Consider the following 15,097-nt stretch of genomic DNA (forward strand, 5'->3'; position numbering starts at 1 on the left):
TGACAGTATCACTATGTGAATTAAATGCTTAATTTTATTCTTATTTAGAGGAAAAGTTAAAATACCCTAGGTAGATATTTCAAGCAATGAAATAAAATTTAAAATAATTAAGACCACTCATATTAGAAGGTAGTCACATTATGCAAATTATCAGTCATGACGTAATTCTCCAAAGAGGGGACCAGGCCCAAAGGTACCCTCTGGCCAATAATATAACTTACAGATATACTTCTGTCACAAGAGCCAAATGAGCTACCATTTCTGAAAGCAGCAGTTTCTAATCTGTAAAACTTCATGAAAATGAAACTTCATGTAAATGAACTTCATTTACATACTATTCAATTAAAGGATGGAACTGTGATCTCTAAGATCCATTCCAGCTTTAAAATCTGAATTACAGAGTTTTTCTTTGAACAAGGACAAAATTTTTAATAAAAATCCTTTGGGCCTTCCAGGTGAAATGCTACTCTACCATCCAACCCTTGTACTCCCCCCCCTTTTGAAAGGCTGCTGCAAATTATAAACGTCATCAAAATTTCATTTTATGATTAAGACTGCATAACCGCTTAACAACAAAGAGAGCTAACATCTTATGTGCATAGACTAAAACAGAAGTTCACAGAAAACACTCAACTGGTTACTGATTTACAGACCTCACAAAACTACATCACTGCATCTCAATGTTTATTAAACACTCTAACAAAGACAAATATTTTTCTTTTCAAAATTTAACAATTCCTCTTCGCCTTACAATTCATCAGTTCCCAAATTTAAAAATTTTACACTTAAACTAGGCATATATTAGAACATCAACATATTTCTATGTGCTTATCTATTTCAAAGCATGTTTCACTCTAACGTTTAAATTGTGAAGAGTCTGTTTTTACTTAGAGAATTATACTTTTTAAAATAGCACATCTACATTTTTATTTAAATAACATACACTAATTGAAATAAAATTCACTATTGAAACCCTTTGCGTCAATTGTTTAAATATAAAGCCAGAAAGGACACTTTTCTTGCTTCCTTCAAGATGGAATTTGAAATAGTCCCAAACTAAAAGAAATTTAACTATCTTTTCAAAGGGTACTTTGAACTGACTTGAACCAGCATTCTCATTCAAAATTAAGATTCCCAATTATTATTTAAACCTTCCTCTCTCTAGATCCACAGGTCTTTATAATCATCTCTCTAATATGTCCCATAATATGTCCTCACACCACTAGTTCCAAGAAGGAAAAAAAAAAAGGCATTCCTTTACCAAGCAATTTCAGAAAATTCTTGACTGCAGGTCCTGGATATTTAACGTATCAACACAAAAGAATACGCAGCACTTATCTGACTACAGAACCCTTCTGTTCTCAGACCACTTCAAGAAGCCAGTATCACATGGAATGGGTTTCAAAAACACTTCCCTAAAGCCTCCCTCAAACCACAGTTAAATTAGCAGATCTTCAATCTCTCCCCTCCAACCTAAGAGCACAGTCTTTCAAGCCATTAGAGCAAAAGCAAATGGAGAGGATGATGAAAGGCAAGCATAAGACAAAGACCCATACCACACATACAGACCAAGATATGCCAGCAACTCACCTTTAGTACACAGCTTAGACTCACCATTCCAGAAATCACACTCACTAATCCAGATGCACCTCTTCCCCCACGCACCTAAACCCAACACAATCACCAACAGACAATACAGAAAAAAAATAAAACAAAAGGCATCGTAATAAAGGGCTAAGTAAATCCAAATGTACGAGTAAAACAGAACAGAAAGCCAGCCAAAGTAGGTATGTGTAGAAGTACTGAAGTGGCAAAATACTGGGGGGGGGGGGTAGTAAATAAGTCAAGAAAATCTGAAAATCTGTAGCAAGCATAGCAGTCCATCACATTAATATACACTAAACATAAATATGGAGGCAGATAAATGAAAAAACCAACTAAGAGAAAGATATAAAAGGAAAAACCTTAAATGGGTCTCCCATTATCAAAACGACAGAATCTAAAATCCAGGCATTTAAGCTTTTCTACAGTAAAGAATTACTTTCTTTCTCCTACGAAATGTTCTCACATTCAAGGATAGCATTCCCTTTGTCTACAGCACTACTCCCTTACCTTTTCACCACTTCAATCTTATCTTTCAAGAGCCAGGTGAAGTTTTTTACCTCTTTTCCTGCAACATTCCATAATCTCCCTACCCTAAAGTGACCTCTTTAGCAAGTCTTTAGTCCCCTCTAGTATATAGTACTTTTATTTCATGCTATCTACCCTACTCAGACAACTTGAAGGTATGGAATGAATCTGAAGCCCTGTTGTATTCCTCCTAACATCCCACACATAGTATGCATTCAAATATTTGCAAATAGAATAAAAAATTTCAAATAAATATGTTGTCACTAAAAGCTAATATGTGAAATATGCAACTCTGACATTACTCAAAAATTGCATGTCACATAAGAGCAATCACTTTACTGGAATGCAGCATCAAATGCTGATTTCCAATTACCACATTACAGAAATAGGTATTCACAGGGCCCAGTTACAACACTCAGTAACTTAAGGCTTTTTAAACAAACAGTAAGTAATAAACTTCTGAAACCACTAATATTATCACCACACAACTTCCTGAAAGCAAAATGATACGTCCAATAGAAGAGTTAATAAATTTAACAGACCTCTATAAGACGAACTATGTTACCATAAAAATTATATTGTTAAAGGATATAAAATGGCAGGGGAAAATGCTCATGATGTAATTTATTTTAAAAAAACACACTCAGTGATACTATTAAAATAGGATCCCAATGTTGTCATATCCATAAATGGGGGGGGGGGATAAAAGAATGGAAGGAAATTCACCAAAAATGTTAAGAGTCACTATCACTGATTTATGGGTGATTTTCATTTTTTCATTGATACATTTTAGTTTTTTTCCATGAGATGAAGATTATTTGTTATGATAAGAATACATGTGTCTAATTCCTTATAACAATACATTTTTAATGATTACTAGGAGGAAGATATTTAAGATTCTCATAAACTCTCAAATGACTATAAGAAACTGTCTTAAAAATGTGTACACAAAATCTTCCTCTGAAAAATAAAAATTCACAGTAAGGTTCAAAGACAGTATGCTACGATAACTCTCTGCGCTCACACCACCACCTTTCCCAGGATTCAGAGACCACAAACCACCCTGTTGTGAAAGGTAAATTTAGAATGTTTGCATCTTCAGGGAATCCCCGGCCGCCCAGTGGTTAGGACCAGGCGCTTTCACTGCAGGGTTCGATCCCTGGTCAGGGAACTAAGATCCTGCAAGCCATGTAGTGTGGCCAAAAAAAAAAAAAAAGTCTGCATCTTCAATTCTCTACATTTCAAGAATAACAAAATGGAGACAAAGAACAGTCTGGGGAAAAAGCAAAATGCAAGTTATTAACAGTTCTACAAAGGTACCACCGTAGATTTCTTCCCTGGTCCTCTACATATAGACAAAGATAATTATTCTTCTCTCATGTCTGACTTCAACTTCAAATGATGGAAGGAAAAATGGTATTTTACGATTGACTTGGCAATTTAAAAATACCTCAGTATAGCAACTAGAAAAATATAATTTAAATGCATTAGTTATTAACGAAACACATACTTCCACAAATCAAAAAGTTCATAAGAAGGAACTTGAATAAGCAATATTTGTTTAACAATTGCAAGGCATTTTTAAAGCAAAATTATATAATATTTACCTAACCAAAAAAAAAAAAAAAAAACCTGACAAGGAATGCTATAAACTATAATAAACTGAGATAAGATTACCTTTTTACTGCTGATAATTTTTTATTACTATAGTAAAACTATAATCTCCAAAAGAACTTTATCATGCAATGGTAAACTATGGCACACTTTTTTTTTCTTACTTAGATTAATAAACAGGAATCAATTACCTGGTTAAAGATTTTAGAATTGCAAAGATAGTATACAAACAGAATACCTTTAAACAGACTTAGTCCCCTTCCAAAACAAACAAAAACTCTTCAAACAACGAAGCTGTAAAGGTAAAAACTGTATTTCAGAAAATTGCTGTAATCAATCCAATGTCCTACACCAGTCATATTTTATATATTTTCTATAGCTAACACACGGTCTCTTAAAAAGACAAATTCTTTAAAGAAATACCACAACTGATTTACATACCACCCCAAATATTAAAGTCAATAACCAATATTTGTTACATTCCTCAGCAACTCTTCTCTTACAATTTAAAGGAGAAAAATTTCCTATTCTGGCAAGAGGGTTATTTCTCAACACATTTTAATCACTAAACACTGTCTTTTGTGTACTAGTATCTCCATCTGCTGGAACATAACTTCCTTACTACCAAAAGTTCTTAAGGACAAAAACTTTACAGTAGAGATTTTGGAACTACTTAGAAATAAAATTTTAATACTTAAGTTCTACCTAGGGATTTTTCTCTAACTCACAGGAACTTTAAAGCCTAAAGAGCTATCCTTATTCTTTTACTGATATTATTCAGAAGAATTTACTAAATTAAAACACTTTGCCTGCTATGTTCTCTTCTCTTCCTGCCCTTCAGGCTTAAGATACAAATCACTAGCCTGAACAGCACAACCTTCTCCTTTTAAGTTAACTATCTCTCTGGATCTTACCTCCATAAATATACATACTCACTAACCCCTGATTATAAAATATATTCTCCTCTAATTTCTGCTAGACATGGGGTAAAAGCTAATAGAAACAGTCAGTATAACAACAAAAGAACTTAGCTGATAAATGACATCATCAAAAGGTCAAAAACAAGATTTGGTAGGAAAAAGAAAAACCCTATGGATAGAATAAAGCCAAAGAAAGAAGGAAGAAAATCACAATCAGAAGAACAAGAGGTTACTGGTTCTACCTATCATCTGTAACGTGTCTAAAATGTATAAAAAACATTTAAACATGTTCAGTAGTTTTACTATTATTAGTAATATTATTTTGAAAGTATGTTCTCTACATTGTAGGATAAAGTAAATAAGTAATTCTGTCATTGTCAGAAACCATGATATTTTGGTGTTGGCAGAAAAAGAAAGATATGATTATAAAAGTAAATATAATGTTAAAATAGAATTGAAAATACACACACGAATTCATTAATTTAAAAACGATACTGTCTAGCTCAGAAAATGGCCAATGGCCTGGAAGTAACCTCACCCTGACAGCAATCAACATGTTTAATGCCTAAATTCACATCTCTAATACCATTTCCATTAAAAAGGACCTTGGAGAAAGGGTTAATGCTAGCTGTGGGGCAGGTGAGCTTGGGGCATCAAACTGTCCCAAAAAGCAAGGAAGATTTCAAAAGACACAAGAGCCAGTTAGATTATCACAGGCCAAAATTGTGAAAACCTGAATATCAAAAAGAATATTAATTGCAGTGAGTCTATGAAGATCCATGAGCCCATAATGATTATCATGAAACACAGAAAAAATTCATTAGTCACCATTTGAACCAGCTAGGAAACCAACACTTTACTTTGACAACCAACCAATAACTAATAATAATCACCGATCTGACTTTTCCATTAGGAACTTATTTTATAATAGTCATATTCCCTGCTGATGAAAGAAAGCTTTACCTTTTAAAGAACACCTAACTTTACAGTGGAAGGATCAGTCTATCTCCACTCTAACCCAGATTATCAATTTTAGGTTCACTAACAGTAGAACCAGAACTGTGCCCCCAGAGCAATGCAACATTAAATACACAGTATCCCCTATGACATTATACTGGAACCTGTCCAATTCTTTAGATCTAACTGCCAAAGTAATAGATACAGATGACATAAAGGAACAAGCCCAGTGACAAGAAAGTTACATTAATGTCATAAAAAAAAAAAAAAAAGGGATGGTTCTAGATTTAAAAGACTTCCAGTCCTAACAACCAGATTCAATGAATGGTCCTGAGTCAGATTCTGATTTGCACAAGCCAGTTCGGTCACAAGAATATTTGGGGGACAACTACAGAGATCTGAATGTGGACTGATTATTATATTAGTTGTAGGATTAATCCATTTTGTTCAGTGTGAAGTCACTATGTAGAATACTGCTAGTTTTTAAAGAGATAGCTAGGGCCTTATGGGTAAAGAAAAAATAATTTGTATGCATGTTTATTTTTAGATAAACACCATTTTTTAAAAAAAACTCTAGAGTTTAAATCTAAAATGCAGAAAGATCAAAATATATTTTTGTTAAATATTTCGAGAAAATATAACAATTTCTTAAAATTCCCTAATCTCTTAACTCTCCACATTATATCCAAATTCTACTTCCTTAAATCCATATATTCTATACACTCTTCTTAGTTTACCCCCAAAGATTTCATTATGGCAACCTGATATAACCCAAGCCATGGATGGTTCCTTACAAAACAAGCTGAACTATTCACCCTGGCATTCAAGGCCCATCACAATATAGCCCTGAATTAGTCTTCTGGCTCTGTTCTTCTAATTCTCACTAGTTCTCTATATGCATTTGCCATTCCAAGTAACTTCATCTAAACACACTTTGTGAAAGTCTTTCAATCTCCCATCACTACTGTTCTGACACCACTGCACTTTTCTCTTCTGCTGGAACATCCTTCACCCCCCCATTCACCTCATTAAATACCGATTAATAATACCATTCACCTATGAATACCAACCCAGGTTCCACTTCTCAAAACAACCTTACTAGATATACTTCAGCTCAAAGTGACTTCTGAACTTTCAGAATGTTACTAGTGAATGATTCTCCTGCACACAAAAATTAGGTGATGCGCATGTGGATAAATTACCTTTCTCCGTTTTTCTCCTCTTCTCTCATACTCTACAAACTGCTTTGCTTATCTGCTTGTCCATCCTATCAAAAACAACCTTAAAATGTTGACAGAAGTTAGATGATGCAGCCTTAGAGTCTACGAAGCTCTTTTGCATATAATATTCTCCAGCCTCTGAGTATTTTGATTTAAAGTTTGGCAGGGCAGTTGATAACTCAATTTACAGATGAAGAAGCTGAGGTTCAGAAAGGTTACCTATATGTCCAAGACCACTAAACTAATCAGCTAACTGCAAGTCATGATTAAATCCCAGGTCTACTTGTCAATGAACTGCTACTACTTTGCAACACAGTCTCATTAGCATATGGACAGAAACTGGAATTAATTTTCATCCTTATGCTGGCTCACTTGTGTACACATGCACACACACACAGAGTCAACACCTGAATACGTCATAACAATGGAAGCATCACTGCAACAGTGGTGACAGCAGCAACGCTAATAAAGAATTAGGGGCAGTTAATTTCAGAGTAATTTATATTTGGCCTTGGTTTGAAATTTTTTATTTCTTCTAATCAATTCTATCAGAATGATACAATTACTGTAACCCAGCAAACAAGTTAACTGTGGTTTATACTTAATTCTTTTGCACATACTTGAAAGAAACAGTGGATGCTCCAGATGTGGGCATCGGGAATGGGATGTAGGAGCTACCCAGTGCAGCATTATTTCCATTCGATTCATCATCATCTACCTCTTGGCTGGCTTTATTTAGTTGCCTACCTATGCTTTTAACCACCCTATGCTAATCTAAAACTGATACAAGTGTATACATTCCTGACTCGAATCACCTGGCAATATTAAACCTCTAAATAAAACCTTCCAGTCAGAAATGTTTTTTCCTCGAGTAGTTATTAAAAATAGTAATAAAAGAACACCAACAATACTAAATATTCACTAGATTTATTTGTACCATGTTATTTTAAGAGCTAAAGCTCTGTCTTTTGGTAACTAAGAAGTTTAAGTGAATGAGCTGAAAGTCTCTTAAAACGCCTTTACTTTCTTATTTTTAGCCCTTTAACTATCATAAAGACTTACCAGTAAAAAATGTGTGTGTATATTTATATTAGCTCCGAAAATTTGACCAGCATTTTGCTCAACTCCAACATATCACAGAATTAGCAAAACCCCCATTTGCTTTTTTTTCCCCTTCATGTTCACAACCTGAGGCAACAGTAGCAGTTTTCTAGTACTTGGCTGCGTTTTTCTTCTCTAGTACCGCTCAGGGAGTGGCACATTTACCAAACAGATCACCTTGCTTTGTGATCTGGACAAGTCACAACCTCTCCATACCTCAGTCTCTGCACCTATGAAATGAAGACCTCATCCCCCAAACTCCCAGGTCCCTGGTAGCTCTGAAATTCCATGAACTTCTGGTGTTACTTTAATATGCCTTATACTCAACTGCATCTAAGAAGAAATGTTTTGTATTTCTTCTAGTTCTTTTCACATACACACCTCTTCAAACACTCTTTGTAAAAGAATTTTGAGACCCTGTAAAATAGTATGACACTGAAGTAACGAAAACAAGGTTCCAAATAAAATCTGCCTAAAAGTTTGCTTTTTACCAGTGCTTTCCTTTCTCTTTAATGTAATAAATATATGTATGTTATACATTTTTTATTTCTCCTATATATTTTAAACTATTAAATGAGCTTAAAAGCCACGGGTTCCTCCAATAATCTGCAACTGACCAGGTGATCATGCCCAATCTTTACAACTCATCCTGCACAAAAGCCAAAAGCCAGGGGTTTATTTAAGACCCACTCCATTTTCCACTGTTGATATATAATCATTTCAATCCTGAGGCCAGGCAGATGTTACTTTGAAAATCTTCCTTGCTCTGAACTTCACCATCCCTAGCACCCAACCCCCCAAGGATTTCAAGGCCAGTTCACATTCACTGCATGGCTCCCTTTATACACATGCATGCTTGCACACATGTGATCACACACACTCTTTCCTTATTACCATGGCCATACAGCATAGGACCACTTCATGGGTTTAATGGTATTTTGATGTTTTTCTGAGACTTCAACACCCTTGAAAAGCATCCAAATTGACAAATTCTGTTTTACAGGTAATGTGATAGAAATGTTACAGTAAACTGATTCACCAGCCTCAAAATTTAGTTTAATAAAATATGTAGGTTAGAATCAATATATAAAGCAACATTATGAACATAAACACAATTTTGTTTATTTTATTAGACTTGATAGGATTGCTGGGTTTTCAACTAAGAGTTTCTGCTTTAGAAAACTGAGGAAGTGTTGAATACATTAAATACAGTCACTGCCTCGTTAATTACAAGAATTCTGGATAAATCACTTAACTTCGACAAGCTATATATTTGTTAAAAACTCTTGACAGATTTATTTTAAAACACAGTTAAGGCTGTTAGGGCTAAAACAGAAAAGTAAACTTTTAAGAGGGTTAAACTTCAGTTAACTGAAAATGTCAATTTATCAGTCTTCTAAGTAAAGGCACAGTTTCAAATTAGCTTTAAGAAACACCTGTGTTTAAAAATTGCTATTTGTGTTAAATTACTGTAACAGCCACCTATGTTTATACTCAGCTTTCCTCTAAATGAAACAATTCAAACAGTCCTTATTTATCCTGAGCACATCAAAGCAGCACTTAGGGACAAGGAATCTTTCATATTTATTGTGCTTTTCACAGAGTACAAGAACTACGTATCCACTGAATGCTGACTTTTATAGGTAATTGACTAGGGGAAGGTTCACCTATATAATTCCATAAATGCCAAAACTTTCAAGAGCTGAGACGAGCACTGATATACTTATGGACTGATATACTTTGTATAAGGACTGGCTAGAAACTACTGCGTAAGTAAAGCAATTTTATCTTTCTAATTTAATTCTCAGTCATATCGATGGTAGTCAAGTAAAATTAAGATTAGGCTCCTTGAGGGAAAGTACTGCAAAAAATATTGTAAGATTTCTAAAAAATACCACCTTTAAGAAAAAAATACACGTACCTTTTTTCTAATTGCCAAAACTATCTGCTTAACCCCACGTTTTAGAGAAATTAGAAATGAGAAGAAGATTTAAAGTGTGAACCTATTTATTAATTCAACAAACATCTGAGATCATACATGTGCCAGGCTATAAGGCTGCCACCTTCAATGAACTAATTCTAACAGGGAAGACAGACACAAAAAGAGATAATAATATTACAATGTTAAGTATGATGGTAACTACATAAAGAGTAGTACCTAACACAGGCCGGGGCTATATTTATAGTCAAATTTCGTAACACAATCACACTAACAAAACAAACTGTACTCACTATGAAAAGTTTAATGCTATTTTTGCTTTCTGTTTTAAATGAAAATAAAGCTGTAAAAATCTTACTTGGATATCAAACAATCTAGCTATTTTGAGTCCTAAAACTGAAATGCTAATTCAAAAAAAAGGGATATAAGCATTTCCTAAAAGTTCTCATTAAGAAAAAAAAATACATTATTGCACTTAAAATTCACACTGAACTGTCTTAATGTCAAAAAAGGAGGGGCCGGAGAAAATGACTAAGTCCTGTCAATCATGTAAATAAAAAATTGGTACCTAATTCTAATTATGACTTCTTGGCATGGGCCCATGCACTATCCCCTTCCCTTGACCCTAAAATAGATCCTTGCATATCTTCACAACAGCTGACGTATAAGTAACAGAAAATCGCTCAGTAGGCTCCTTAATCAAAAAATAAATCCTAACAATGGCATAGCACTTCCAACATCTCCAACTGAATAAAGCAAGTCTTACTTATAACTGCACCACTATAAATCAAACAGTGTATTAACAGCACTGGATTCTCAAGTAAATTTAAACGTAGTTCCAGTCAGATTATAAAAAGCTGCCCTTATAATCACACTGGTGTAATTCTCTTAATACCAAAAGAGTCAAAAAACAAATTAAAAACCTTACACTGGCCTCAAAAAACGAGCATCTGAATCATGCTCAGGAAAGGCAAGGAGGGGTCCACTTCATGTTTTTTGTTGCAGGAATCTATTTCTCTTAAGAAGTAAACCAAAAGCCATTTGTTCTTATGGAAAACTGATGCACTTCAATCAGCTTCAGGACTGACTACTAGGGGGATAATCACAGAAATAAGATACGTACAAAGCATTGAAAAGGCAAAATTAACTTGTTTTCACTTGATTTTCTCAAAGCCATTTAAGAAAAGGTGCTCATACCAAGCACAGTAGCAAATGTGATTAGCAGAGACCTATTTCCATTAAATCCATTACGTTATATCCTTGGTAGTACAAATTTACTACAAAGCATGTAAACTAGATAAATTTAAGAAAGAGAAGTCACCTGCATCATAGTATGTACATGCGTTTTGAATACACAGCCGGCCCACAGGAGTAGAGTTTCGAAAATTCAGAATAAATGTTGAATAAATGACCCGTGATACAAATTCTCGTTTCCATTATTACCTTACTATAGCTGCTGACACCCCCTGGGTGAGGAGCAAAAAGGAAAATGTAAAGAACTGATTATAAATACTGGCTTCCTTCTTATCACTAATAAGTCAAAGGACTGTGTGTACAAAAACACAACCTTTGCTCATAAACAACAGATTAATTACTTCAACTTAAATAAAATCTGTTTGTCACAGATATTGGTTACTGTCAACAAGGCTTCTTCTGGGGGGGGGGAACCCAAAACTATAGTAAACTTATACAGCAAAATTCCTCTCAATACCAAGAAATAACCGTATAATTTTTAAACTGATCAAGATTTCTAAAGAAAAGAAAGAAAATTGAAGTGCAGGAAAACTGAGAATGATACATTCAATAATGAATGCATAACAAATGGAAATTAACATGGAAAAATGTTCACTAGTAAAGCAAATTTTAATTTAAAATACTTTTTGCCCTCATTTTCAAGGGAGAGGGAACAGGGAGAGAAAATAAATTGAGGTCAAAAAGAAAACTTACATCCTCCCTCACTCCAAAAAAGACCATGAAAAAGTGAATTTGTCAAATCAGTAATGCAGACTCTAACACGTTTGCTCACTTTTTCTGAGCCACACACTGATTTTTCAGTTATTCACAATAAAAAGATTTAGGCTAGCCTTCCTCATAAACCACACTATATATTCGTTAATTTTCGTATCTGCCTAAGACTGAAAAATCAGAATCTAATTTTAATATCTCTAGATCTCCATTTCCCCCTATTTGGGATTTTTAAGTCAAACTGATTTTATTTTTACTTTTACACCGTCTCAATTCTAAACTGCAATACTTTATTAAAACAATTTGCATTCAAATACTGTTCCTGTGTTCCTGCTTAAGTTTCATTTTCACGACAAAGAAAGGTTTCCAAAAAAAAAAAAAACCCCTAGTAATAGCTATTCTTTCCCAAGGATGGATGGTCCCAGGGTTCAGTAGAAAACTTCTCTTTAAAGGCAGAGCAGTTTAACACTTTTAAACCTTGGTTTTATCTGTAATCGTCTCTATTGTCAACGAAGGATTAAGTATCGGAATTATCAACTGAAGTTATGTCATTCACATGACTGGCCCAACCTAGAATGCATTCACAACCTAAAAAATCAACCAGGTTGATGATACTTGGGAGAAAAGCTGACAACCCCTCCCCCACCCCGCAAAAAAAAAACAGAAAACAAAAAAAGATTGTTCACAGTCCATAGTTAAAATATAGGCTAAAGGTTAACTTGGCATAAAATTAAAATGTTCAGTCTAAAGCATTCAAGTCTTAATCAACCAAAAAAATCCAGAGCACAGAAATCCCAAATATGTAACCAGCCAAATAAAAACTCTCAAACTTACAAGGAAATTTTTCAAAAGCTTACTTTTGAAAAATATTTCAAAATTGCTACTCATTCAAAACTTCTAATTATCAGAAGACGCATCTACTGTAACCAAGTACAGTATCTTAACTCGATTAATCACTAAAGTAAAATTTACAGTTTTAACTAAATTTAAAAACAATTTTTCAGCCAATCATATGGACAAAGGAAATTAGAATTCCTAACCACAAACAGAAGTCATGATTAATTCATTTGGGACAATGACAGGCCACAAAGAGGTAAAGCACAACTTGCCAAATTTCAGAATTAAGTCACCCAGCATGGATAAAACGTGATGCACTTCAGAAACCACTATTTTTCTTAAGTCAAAATACGTTTATAATAAGGCTAACAATTACAGGAAGCAGCTTATTCCACACTAAGGAATAACCCCTTTTCCTGTGTGTTTGTACTGGTCTGATAAAAAACAATCAAACTTCCTAGTCATTATGCTGCCCCTTTTTAAACATCCTAGCTATTATACAGAAGCAATCTTTACGCTGGGGAGTTGAAAAGGCTAAAACTCAAGACAGAACTGAGACAAGAGATGGAGTAAACCATAATGAAAGGGAAAAAATATATGTTATTTAGAATATATCATCCTCAACCAGTGGTCTCCAACATTTAAAACTCAAATGGTTACTATTTCCAGGCGAAGAGAAACGAACAAACCTTTGTTAGAAATAATAACATAACGAATTCTAAATTCAGAAGATTAAAAATTACCAAACCAAAGGTTAGAAACTTTTTAACAGAACCAACTCCAAATTATCATTGAGAGATTTCAGACCAACATAAAAGTACAAATGAGAACCCTTTCAGAACTAATCAGAGAAACTCAAATTATTTACTTCAAATAGTGCAAATGAGAAAATATTTCCGAACTTTTTAATAATCTCCTATGCTGTTTGATTGAATTCAACATTTTAATTCAAAGAATGCAATTTAACTTTAACCCTAATATCGTCAAAACCTGTTTTCATTTTAATGGTTATAAAGGATTCCTTCTGTACAACTGTGCTTAAAGAAAAAACAAAAATTTTTGCTAATACTACCAAAACTTTAACTGCACCAAAATATGCCAAGAAGAAAATATAGTGTATTACTTCTGCACTGTAATAAAATTGTTCCAATAATTTGAAAGGAAGTGTTTTCAAATACATATATGGACACAAAACGACAAATGAAATGACCTATGATTTAAGTTTCAACTAAATTTAATATAGGTCAGGTAATTGAGTATGCTACATATTTTGCTCCAAACATTTCTCATGTTTAAAAAAATAACTGGCGCCCCTTAGCGCCCACATTTGGAAATACTCAATTTAAGAGTTCCAGCAATTTTTTTTTTTTTTTGACATTCCAGAAAGTTTTCTGCCTCCCCAATCTTTCAAATGCCAACACAAATAGGAAAAGCAGAACCCCTTAAAGGGACAGCTCAGATTTTCTCCGGAATAATGTGTTAGCAGATTTGCTGTTTCAACTACGGAAAAAGTCCATTTCAATATGGGCTACTGCTGTATGTTCTAACATATGTAGGCAAAAAAACAAGTACGCAGTAATAGCTAACAGTTTTGTACTTTTAAAGTTGTTTCTATGACTTTCTTGACAACAAAAGCTTCTGGGATTCTTCTTGAACCACCTTTTAACACGGAGACGTTTCCGGTCTTTTGTTCTTTCCTGACATTCCAACTCTAACCTTCAGATTCCTTTCCCCCAGCTCTATTGTAAAAACTCTCAAAATTCTTGCGAAAAAATCTAAAATCCCCTGCTCATCGCTATAAAGGACAGTTTTCCGTTTTCTTTAAGCAGTCCCCCGGTGATGCTTCTAAGGAGAAGAAACTCCTCGCTACTTGATTTTCAAAATAAACATTTTTGTTGGTCATGTTTTTTCCTAGGCGTCCCCCAGAAATGCACAGCCACCGGACGCGAATCGTCCCGGTCACTGCTTAAGACCTTGTTAAAGTAATCCCAGAGTTGGCCAAAATTAATCTTCTCGTCATTCTTCTTTCGCCACAGCTCTCCGCCAACAAAGCTTTGCTGCGAACTTCTACTCGTTTTTATCTTGGCCCTTTCAAACGTCTTGGATTCCCGTCCTAGCAGCCGAGGCGGCGGCGCCCTCGGGAGAAGGCTCTCCGCCGAAGTTCTTTCGGACGCGGGATTACGTTTACATGTGTCCTCGCGGTATTTCGCGTTCACACCCCCACCCCCAAAAGTGAAGTTCAACTCCCGAACACTTCTCGCTTCCCCAAACAAAAGGATAAAAAGTGCTTTCCGCTGTCATTTTGTCCTCGTCTTCGGCTGCATCAGCAGTACTTTCGGTCTGCTCTGGAATTCCTTTAAATTAACCAGCCCCACGCTACTCCCCTCGAGTACTCCAAGCTACACAAACTTCAA

At 34.6% G+C, this 15,097-nt stretch overlaps 1 protein-coding gene across 8 annotated transcripts in view; it reads right to left on the bottom strand.

Annotated features, from left to right (window-relative positions):
- Nucleotides 1-15,097, bottom strand: part of QKI (QKI, KH domain containing RNA binding) — a 143,452-nt gene that overhangs the window by 127,288 nt on the left and 1,067 nt on the right. The gene's annotated exons all lie outside the window — the stretch shown is intronic.

Source organism: Phocoena sinus, chromosome 12 (assembly GCF_008692025.1).
Source record: "Phocoena sinus isolate mPhoSin1 chromosome 12, mPhoSin1.pri, whole genome shotgun sequence".
NCBI classification, from domain to species: domain Eukaryota; kingdom Metazoa; phylum Chordata; class Mammalia; order Artiodactyla; family Phocoenidae; genus Phocoena; species Phocoena sinus.